Below are 11,240 nucleotides of genomic sequence, written 5' to 3' on the forward strand. Positions count from 1 at the left end.
ACATTTTTATAAAGAGCTATAACAATCATTGAATTAAATTTGGCACAGTTGGGATACACTTCTATTACTTTATCGCTTGGACTGCGATTAAAATCAAAGCAGCTTTTGATAAAAAGAAAAAACTGTTAAAAACTTTCAGATACTATAAAATCTACAAAGCTAGAGCTATAACGAAAAGCAAAATTATAATAATAATATATATCCTGTTACAACATATATAATATTATTATAAGACATTGATAATATTATAATGGTGTAGCGTTATAATGTATTTTACAATATAGTTAGACTTACCCTGTATTTGAATGTTTATGTTTTATCTTTCACTTTCAGTTCGCTTGAAGTTACTTCTAATTTATTAAAGTGGATATGTCTGTGAATCGGACTTTGGCAAGGACGTTTGAAAAGCTGATGGAATCCTAGGTGAATGCCTTTAGTGCTGTAAGGACTTTGGCAAGGACGTTTGAAAAGCTGATGGAATCCTAGGTTAATGCCTTTAGTGCTGTAAGGGAATGTTTCAATTTTTCCTTTTGTAGGCGAAAGATAATTACGATATGAAATAAAGTTCCAACGCGGTATTGTAGAGATTGTATTGGACAAGCCTATCGAGTTCGAGGAATGGCTTCGACGGTTACTTTGGATCGGAATTATCTGGATAAATTTTTTTAAGTAAATCTTGTAGAATTATTGTTTAAATTATGTTTTTTTAAAGTAATAATAGAATTAGTATTGACAATTTTTTTTTTAAATATCTGAAATTTTGAAATTTAATAATTTTAATTTGGATTTATAAAAATAACTACTTAAATTTATCAAAATATTACAGAAATTTTTATGATTTTCAAAAAGACCAGACTACCGGGATTGTATTGATCGATACCAACGGTTATGTTTGTCGTTCCGATGACTTTACAAAAAAAACTGGTGAGGCCCGACGAGAATAACACGTACAGAACGAAAGCAACATGTTTGACAGTCATGTTTATAAAGAAGTTGCAGTGATGTACATTGCCACAAATATATGTTATATCTACTGTTGCTTTTAGGATTTATGAGTCATATATCAGTTGGTTTGTGTATGGCTTTGTCTTTATTAAATTTTGGGATTAAATTTATAGGAAGAGGTTTATGGTCGGAGTCATAATGAATTGAGAGTAGAAGTAACTTGTAGAATTTAAGTTTTATTAGATTTAAAGATTAAATTTTATAAGTTTTATTAGTTTTAAAGATTAAATTTTATAGGGAGAAGTTGGAAGGTGAAGCCACAATGAATAAAGGGTGAAAATAGATTGTAAAATTATACTGATAAGGAGTGACCAAACTGTCCAAACTCCAGGGAATCTCTCAATTCTAGTGAGAACATCTAATTTTTAGACAATAACTTTTTTCATCAAACATATTTAAACTGACCCCAATTTAAATACAAAGTAGCAAAAAAAAGGTATTACTGCTGGATATATCTATATGTGGGGAGGGGGATTGGGGGCCTAGGGTATGCCACATATATATAAACAGAAGTTTGGATGGCATGTGTAATACATTATTACAGAAAGCATAATAGTATCTCATGGGTATTCGAATCGTCATTTATATACTCTAATTTACAGGGTATGTGAGTAATCGGAAATGGTCCAAATTGGCTTCTAAATAACTTTAAACTAGCATTTGCATCAAATGTTGCAAAGGAAATGCAGGCATAAATTGAAGAATGCAAATATTTTATTTTTTAAATAAATGAGAATCTAAATATAACCTAGATGTATTTTCCATTGGGATGGAAGAAAAGCATAGATTAAATATATATGTGATATGGTACTGTGATCTAAATATACCCCATATGTATTTTCCATTGGGAATTTTTCATGTTGGTGTTGATAGTTACATTCATTTTCTTAAATGACTGATATAAATTATAATTAAGAGACATCTATACACATTGTATATATTATTTGTCCAATATTTCTCCCAAAGCTATCTAATTATAAAGACCAAAACAGATCCCTACACAATCAAGCCTTAACAAATGAAAACCTAAAAGATTCTTTTCTGATAGGACCAAGACAGGTCCCTACAAAATCAAACCTAAACAAATGAAATCCTAGGCGATTCTTTTATATTTTATTGAAATTGGAAAACCTAACGTGAGAATATTAAGAAAACCTAATGTGAGAATATGAGGTGTAGAGCACAATAATTCAATTCCAAAACCAGTCCAAAACCAGGCCATCTATCTGACTCATAAAATGAAGATAAAACTTGACCTTTTATTGCTAATACTGAATATCCAAGTAAGAAAAGGAATTGCAGCTCTACTACTCACGGAACCATGTAAACACCTAAGTCCTTCCAAATAGCGGAAATTATATTCTGAAACTGCCACTCGTAATCCTGAAACTGCCACTCGTAATCTGCCTCCGAACATGGTTGATGGGACATGCTATCAATTTATTTTAAATACAATGTTTTCATGGCTTCAAATTCAAATTTTGGTTTAAAGGAAGCACTACAATTTTTAATTTATTTGATACTGATTTTATTGTGCATAAGATAGAGATTTTAATATTATATACTAAAAATGATATGTGTGGGAATATGCCTCATAAAATGAATATAAAGCTTGACCTTTTATTGCTAATATTGAATATCCAAGTAAGACAAGGTATTGCGGCTCTACTACTCACAGAACCATGTAAACACCTAAGTCCTTCCAAATAGTGAAAATTATATTCTGAAACTGCTACTGATATACTTGGGCAGCCAGTCCAACCAGAAGAAGAGCCAACAGACGTAATATCTCAGAAATAGTCTGCAAAGATACTACTCTCTTTTTACTGCTGGCAGAAGAAGTGTTAGCGTTAGGAGCTGAAGTAGATCCTGCATGCCCACAACCACAAATCACATTATATAACAGATTCAGATCCAAGTGTCTTTGCACCTAACTCTCACATCTGATTCATTCAAGCCCCTAACAACAAAATCGGAAATAAAAAATATCTATGTTTATGCCAAGAGAACAAACAAAAACTTTATTAATAAAGAGGAGAAGGAAAAAACTAAACCTGAAGAGGTGCTGTTTTCACCAACTGTCAAAACAACAAAGAAAGAAACCATAAGGTCTCACAAAAAGTAAAAAAATGGTAATTTTTGAAGAGAAAATGGGGTTTGATGCAGAATCGTACGTTTAGAGCAACCGCTGACAGAAGCATTGAGGCCGACCTCCTAGCCCACATGTATGCATCCAACTTCTCCCAAATCTCTATTGCTGCAGCTTTATCTTGATGCCGCTTATGTTTGCTAATCTGCAGGTAAATTACACGAGCTAAACAATAAGCAGACAAAATTAATGGCAAAATAAATGAGCGTACATGATACAATAAGCTCTAATAGACTGAAATTTATCCCATCATGTGGAACAAGACAAATCCATAAGCAGCGTGTTATAGAAGCAGAGCTTGGAAACTTGACAATACTCGAAACAATAACAGAAAAGTCTAAATCTCATACTGAAACTATCTTCACATTCCACTGCCTCACAGATTTAGCAGACTCCACACTGTCATCTTCAAAGCGAATGTAAAACCCCAAGACTGTAAACATCCATCCGCATGACATTACAATTGAAAATTACAATTGAAAAGAAAATCTGATAAGTCTTGATCACCTTACAGCTTCTAAAAGAATCCCCACTTTATCAATGCTACAACATGCTTATGCTAATCTTAATTAAGTGATAACAGGATAGGAAGTTCACATAATTTGTGCATTATATAGCAGACTAAACTCTGTAAAATCAAGTAGTAAAAGATGTCTTCAGTGAGAATATTTATGCTTGTCAGATGGAAGCTGACACACCCTACAAAAGCAAAAGGAATTTGGACAAGACGTAGTTAGGCACTTTTGAATAGTATTTTTTGGAATGTACTGGATACAAGCCAAAGCAATCAAGTATAAGATAACCCTGGAAAATAGGGCATATAAAGATTTCAGCCAACAAAACCATCTTATTAGAAACTCTAAATTTATAGCAAGTTCGTATGTAAATTTTTCAGCCAACAGAACCATCTTACCAAAAAAACTCTCAATTTACAACGAATTCGCATGTAAAAGTTTCAGCCAATAGAACCATCTTACCAAAAACTTTCTCACAATTTATAGCGAGATAGAGACTTAACCATCTCACCAAAAAACTCTCAATTTATAGCGATGAAGCCTCTAACTTGCCTATGACAATTGTTTCAGGACTTTAGTGCATAGAACTTCAAATTTTACATCATTCTAAACAACATTATGAGGTAAGTAAGCCCTCAAAAGCCTTTACCTGACATTTACATGCACCAAATGTAGGCCCCACCTAACAAGGGCCTTTTAGTGGATACAATTCAATAAGCAGGATGTATAGAGCAAATTCCAAATAGTGTCTAATACTATACCGTATTTTGTTGCCAGGAAAAAAGGGTATATTCTACCTTTACCTAGTGATGTAAACAACGTTCAGTTGCATATGACCATTCCAATTTGCTTTGAGCTGAGCAGCTCAAGAGTATCTGTGAATTGGAATTTGCAACATTATAATAATAGGATAGAAAACTACCTAATCCATGTGCTTCAAAGCTAGCTCTTTGATACATAATACTAATTAATTAGATCGAGATTGACATAGAACCAGGTCTACAAGGCATTTCAAAGCTAGCTCTTTGATACATAATACTAATTAATTAGATCGCAATCCTTTTGTAGTCTCCATCTGCCAAAGTAGTTGCTTATGCTATTGTCTTACTGGGATCTCGTAAGAGAATTTTTTGTTTCCCTCACCGAACACTCACATACCAGTTGAAGCAGGGCACTCAGAGCTAGTTTATTGAGTTACAAGGTCAAAGGCAGGAGGAGGATAAGAGGTTCTTTCTTTCTTCCTTATTTTCCTCACACAAGGCGACATCTATTGTCTTACTAGGATCTGGTAAGTGTTTTCCACATCGAACACTCAGGTAGCAATTGAAGGAGGGCACTTAGAGCTAGTTGCTTTAGTTACAAAATCAAAGCCAGGAGCAGGGTAGGAGGTTTTTTCTTTCTTCCTTCATTCCCTCACACAAGGCCACATCCCCATTCTTCGTTCTTCTACTGTTACATTCATTTTCTTAAATGACTGATATAAATTATAATTAAGAGACATCTATACACACATCATAAATATTATTTGTCCAATATTTCTCCCAAAGCTATCTAATTATAAAGACCAAAACAGATCCCTACACAATCAAACCTAAACAAATGAAATCCTAAAAGATTCTTTTCTGATAGGACCAAGACAGGTCCCTACAAAATCAAACCTAAACAAATGAAATCCTAGGCGATTCTTTTATATTTTATTGAAATTGGAAAACATAACGTGAGAATGTTAGGAAAACCAGGCCATCTATAGGACAATATGAGGTGTAGAGCACAATAATTCAATTCCAAAACCAGGCCATCTATCTGACTTATAAAATGAAGATAAAACTTGACCTTTTATTGCTAACACTGAATATCCAAGTAAGACAAGGAATTGCAACTCTACTACTCACTGAACCAAGTAAACACCTAAGTCCTTCCAAATAGCAGAAATTATATTCTGAAACTGCTACTGGTATACTTGGGCAGCCAGTCCAAGCAGAAGGAGAGCCAGCAGATGCAATATCTCATAAATAGTCTGCAAAGATACTGCTCTCTTTTTACTGCTGGCAGAAGAAGTGTTAGCGTTAGGAGCTAAAGCAGATCCTGCATGCCCACAACCACAAATCATATTATATAACAGATTCTGATCCAAGTGTCTTTGTAGCTAACTCTCACATCTGATTCATTCAAGCCCCTAACAACAAAATCGGAAATAAAAAATATCTATGTTTATGCCAAGAGAACAAACAAAAACTTTATTAGTAAAGAGGAGAAGAAAAAAACTAAACCTGAAGAGGTGCTGTTTTCACTAACTGTCAACACAACAAAGAAGGAAACCATAAGGTCTCACAAAAAGTAAAAAAATGGTAATTTTTGAAGAGAAAATGGGGTTTGATGCAGAACCGTACGTTTAGAGCAACCGCTGGCAGAAGCATTGAGGCCGACCTCCTAGCCCGCATGTATGCATCTAGCTTCTCCCAAATCTCTATTGTTGCATCTTTATCTTGATGCCGCTTATGTTTGCTAATCTGCGGGTAAATTACACGAGCTAAACAATAAGCAAACAAAATTAATGGAAAAAGAAATGAGCGTACATGATACAATAAACTCTAATAGACTGAAATTTATCCCATCATGTGGAACAAGACAAATCCATAAGCAGCGTGTTATAGAAGCAGAGCTCGGAAACTTGACAATACTCGAAACAGTAACAGAAAAGTCTAAATCTCTTACCGAAACTATCTTCACATTCTACTGCCTCGCAGATTTAGCAGACTCCACACTGTCATCTTCAAAGCGAATGTAACACCCCAGGACTGTAAACATCCATCCGCATGACATTACAATTGAAAAAAAATTCCGATAAATCTTGATCACCTTACCTCCTGCAACAAAGCATTAAGTTTGAGAATTCCACCCATAGTGTTTGTGGGGTTAGATGGACGTAGGAAAATTAAATAGGAAAAGGAAAACTTACTTTTATTGAATATCTTTGCATGGTCCTTGCTCTTCCTCTCCATAGTAATACACTCTGGCTTCTTGAGCATCTCCTTCACCTTGGCATCAGGGGTATGGTAAACCACAGAAATTTTGATCAGACCTTGGCTTCTTACGGCGTAATTATTGAATGATTTCTATTTTTTTTAACGGCAAAAGGGTATACGAATAAAAAGAAGAATCAGTAACCAGCATAACTCAACGAATGAATGAGCCGCAAGAACGTACGAAACCAACCATCAAATTGCACATTCGAATTCTTCCTATCTCATCGCACGTGTCATCTAATTTCCAAATTCACTGAACCATTTAAACATAACATGGTGTCCTTTCATTGGTCTAAGAATCAAAATGCATGCAAAGAGAATTCAATATATGAATATCTTTGTTCAATCCCTATGTAAAGACTTGCAAACTCTATCGAATGCCATGGTGCGTGACCAACATACCTTATAGCTGGGCCTCGTGCAGGTATCAGTCTTTAGACTTAAGCCTAGTTAATGATATCAATTACTGTGGCAAATTCAATTTTCGAATCGTCTGGAATTTATCACTTTACTGCTGAAACATACTTTCATGTGACTACGTACCAGTGATGTTCTGCCTTGGGCAGATTCTTTTTCAACGGTCTTACCAATTTATCGTCAACTAATTGCAAGTGGGTTGCGCATAATTGTTTTTAGGTATAAAATAAAACAATTTTGTTTCTCTTTTGATAAATCCTCACAAAAAAATATCTAGACGTATAGAAATTAATCATAATATTAACAAAAGTTTTGAGTAAAACATCAATAATCTCTATCATAATATAGCATTCATAATTTTCTCAAATATTGGCTTTAAACACCAATTTCCCATTCATAAAAGAAGGAAGATTAGCTAACCATTTATACTCATTACATTTGATTCATATTTGTTTCTAATCCAACCAACTTCCTGAAATAATTACACGAGATAGATAAAACCAAAAGTCTGCAATAGATCTTAACAATGAAAGCAATCAATTTACCTGCAGAGCTCCATTCTAGAAGTAAATTAATTGTCATGGTCACTAAAAAAGAAGTCAACCAGTTTGTCAAAGTTGCAATGCTACCACCAACCGCTGGCAGAAGCATTGAGGCCGACCTCCTAGCCCGCATGTATGCATCTAGCTTCTCCCAAATCTCTATTGTTGCATCTTTATCTTGATGCCGCTTATGTTTGCTAATCTGCGGGTAAATTACACGAGCTAAACAATAAGCAAACAAAATTAATGGCAAAAGAAATGAGCGTACATGATACAATAAACTCTAATAGACTGAAATTTATCCCATCATGTGGAACAAGACAAATCCATAAGCAGCGTGTTATAGAAGCAGAGCTCGGAAACTTGACAATACTCGAAACAGTAACAGAAAAGTCTAAATCTCTTACCGAAACTATCTTCACATTCTACTGCCTCGCAGATTTAGCAGACTCCACACTGTCATCTTCAAAGCGAATGTAAAACCCCAGCACTGTAAACATCCATCCGCATGACATTACAATTGAAAAAAAATTCCGATAAATCTTGATCACCTTACCTCCTGCAACAAAGCATTAAGTTTGAGAATTCCACCCATAGTGTTTGTGGGGTCAGATGGACGCAGGAAAATTAAATAGGAAAAGGAAAACTTACTTTTATTGAATATCTCTGCATGGTCCTTGCTCTTCCTCTCGATAGTAATACACTCTGGCTTCTTGAGCATCTCCTTCACCTTGGCATCAGGGGTATGGTAAACCACATAAATTTTGATCAGACCTTGGCTTCTTACGTCGTAATTATTGAATGATTTCTGTTTTTTTTAACGGCAAAAGGGTATACGAATAAAAAGAAGAATCAGTAACTAGCATACCTCAACGAATGAATGAGCCGCAAGAACGTACGAAACCAACCATCAAATTGCACATTCGAATTCTTCCTATCTCATCGCACGTGTCATCTAATTTCCAAATTCACTGAACCATTTAAACATAACATGGTGTCCTTTCATTGGTCTAAGAATCAAAATGCATGCAAAGAGAATTCAATATATGAATATCTTTGTTCAATCCCTATGTAAAGACTTGCAAACTCTATCAAATGCCATGGTGCGTGACCAACATACCTTATAGCTGGGCCTCGTGCAGGTATCAGTCTTTAGACTTAAGCCTAGTTAATGATATCAATTACTGTGGCAAATTAAATTTTCGAATCGTCTGGAATTTATCACTTTACTGCTGAAACATACTTTCATGTGACTACGTACCAGTGATGTTCTGCCTTGGGCGGATTCTTTTTCAACGGTCTTACCAATTTATCGTCAACTAATTGCAAGTGGGTTGCGCATAATTGTTTTCAGGTATAAAATAAAACAATTTTGTTTCTCTTTTGATAAATCCTCACAAAAAAATATCTAGACGTATAGAAATTAATCATAATATTAACAAAAGTTTTGAGTAAAACATCAATAATCTCTATCGTAATATAGCATTCATAATTTTCTCAAATATTGGCTTTAAACACCAATTTCCCATTCATAAAAGAAGGAAGATTAGCTAACCATTTATACTCATTACATTTGATTCATATTTGTTTCTAATCCAACCAACTTCCTGAAATAATTACACGAGATAGATAAAACCAAAAGTCTGCAATAGATCTTAACAATGAAAGCAATCAATTTACCTGCAGAGCTCCATTCTAGAAGTAAATTAATTGTCATGGTCACTAAAAAAGAAGTCAACCAGTTTGTCAAAGTTGCAATGCTACCACCAACCACTGGCAGAAGCATTGAGGCCGACCTCCTAGCCCGCATGTATGCATCTAGCTTCTCCCAAATCTCTATTGTTGCATCTTTATCTTGATGCTGCTTATGTTTGCTAATCTGCGGGTAAATTACACGAGCTAAACAATAAGCAAACAAAATTAATGGCAAAAGAAATGAGCGTACATGATACAATAAACTCTAATAGACTGAAATTTATCCCATCATGTGGAACAAGACAAATCCATAAGCAGCGTGTTATAGAAGCAGAGCTCGGAAACTTGACAATACTCGAAACAGTAACAGAAAAGTCTAAATCTCTTACCGAAACTATCTTCACATTCTACTGCCTCGCAGATTTAGCAGACTCCACACTGTCATCTTCAAAGCGAATGTAAAACCCCAGCACTGTAAACATCCATCCGCATGACATTACAATTGAAAAAAAATTCCGATAAATCTTGATCACCTTACCTCCTGCAACAAAGCATTAAGTTTGAGAATTCCACCCATAGTGTTTGTGGGGTCAGATGGACGCAGGAAAATTAAATAGGAAAAGGAAAACTTACTTTTATTGAATATCTCTGCATGGTCCTTGCTCTTCCTCTCGATAGTAATACACTCTGGCTTCTTGAGCATCTCCTTCACCTTGGCATCAGGGGTATGGTAAACCACATAAATTTTGATCAGACCTTGGCTTCTTACGGCGTAATTATTGAATGATTTCTGTTTTTTTTAACGGCAAAAGGGTATACGAATAAAAAGAAGAATCAGTAACTAGCATACCTCAACGAATGAATGAGCAGCAAGAACGTACGAAACCAACCATCAAATTGCACATTCGAATTCTTCCTATCTCATCGCACGTGTCATCTAATTTCCAAATTCACTGAACCATTTAAACATAACATGGTGTACTTTCATTGGTCTAAGAATCAAAATGCATGCAAAGAGAATTCAATATATGAATATCTTTGTTCAATCCCTATGTAAAGACTTGCAAACTCTATCAAATGCCATGGTGCGTGACCAACATACCTTATAGCTGGGCCTCGTGCAGGTATCAGTCTTTAGACTTAAGCCTAGTTAATGATATCAATTACTGTGGCAAATTCAATTTTCGAATCGTCTGGAATTTATCACTTTACTGCTGAAACATACTTTCATGTGACTACGTACCAGTGATGTTCTGCCTTGGGCGGATTCTTTTTCAACGGTCTTACCAATTTATCGTCAACTAATTGCAAGTGGGTTGCGCATAATTGTTTTCAGGTATAAAATAAAACAATTTTGTTTCTCTTTTGATAAATCCTCACAAAAAAATATCTAGACGTATAGAAATTAATCATAATATTAACAAAAGTTTTGAGTAAAACATCAATAATCTCTATCATAATATAGCATTCATAATTTTCTCAAATATTGGCTTTAAACACCAATTTCCCATTCATAAAAGAAGGAAGATTAGCTAACCATTTATACTCATTACATTTGATTCATATTTGTTTCTAATCCAACCAACTTCCTGAAATAATTACACGAGATAGATAAAACCAAAAGTCTGCAATAGATCTTAACAATGAAAGCAATCAATTTACCTGCAGAGCTCCATTCTAGAAGTAAATTAATTGTCATGGTCACTAAAAAAGAAGTCAACCAGTTTGTCAAAGTTGCAATACTACCACCAACGCCCTTTACATTAACAGGAAGGATCTGCAGTGAAGGAGCCAAAGAATTAGCTGCAAGTCATAATAGACATTCCTAGTGCTGAGAGAGTTTCGTAACACACCACAACCTGATATTTGTGCATACACATTTAGCTTGAAC

The 11,240-nt window shown here is 34.8% G+C and overlaps 1 long non-coding RNA gene across 1 annotated transcript; it reads right to left on the bottom strand.

The window, feature by feature from the left end:
- Positions 1 to 2,722: 2,722 nt before the first annotated feature.
- LOC149149757 (uncharacterized) lies at positions 2,723 to 3,595 on the bottom strand. Its single transcript, XR_016262224.1, has 3 exons — positions 3,180 to 3,595; positions 3,060 to 3,083; positions 2,723 to 2,874 (listed from the first exon to the last, which is right to left on the bottom strand). It is a non-coding gene; the product is annotated as an uncharacterized LOC149149757 (long non-coding RNA).
- Between the last annotated feature and the right edge of the window lie 7,645 nt (positions 3,596 to 11,240).

This window comes from Pinus tabuliformis, chromosome 9, assembly GCF_031772625.1.
Source record: "Pinus tabuliformis cultivar Carrire ecotype Pingquan chromosome 9, CPIR1, whole genome shotgun sequence".
NCBI lineage: Eukaryota > Viridiplantae > Streptophyta > Pinopsida > Pinales > Pinaceae > Pinus > Pinus tabuliformis.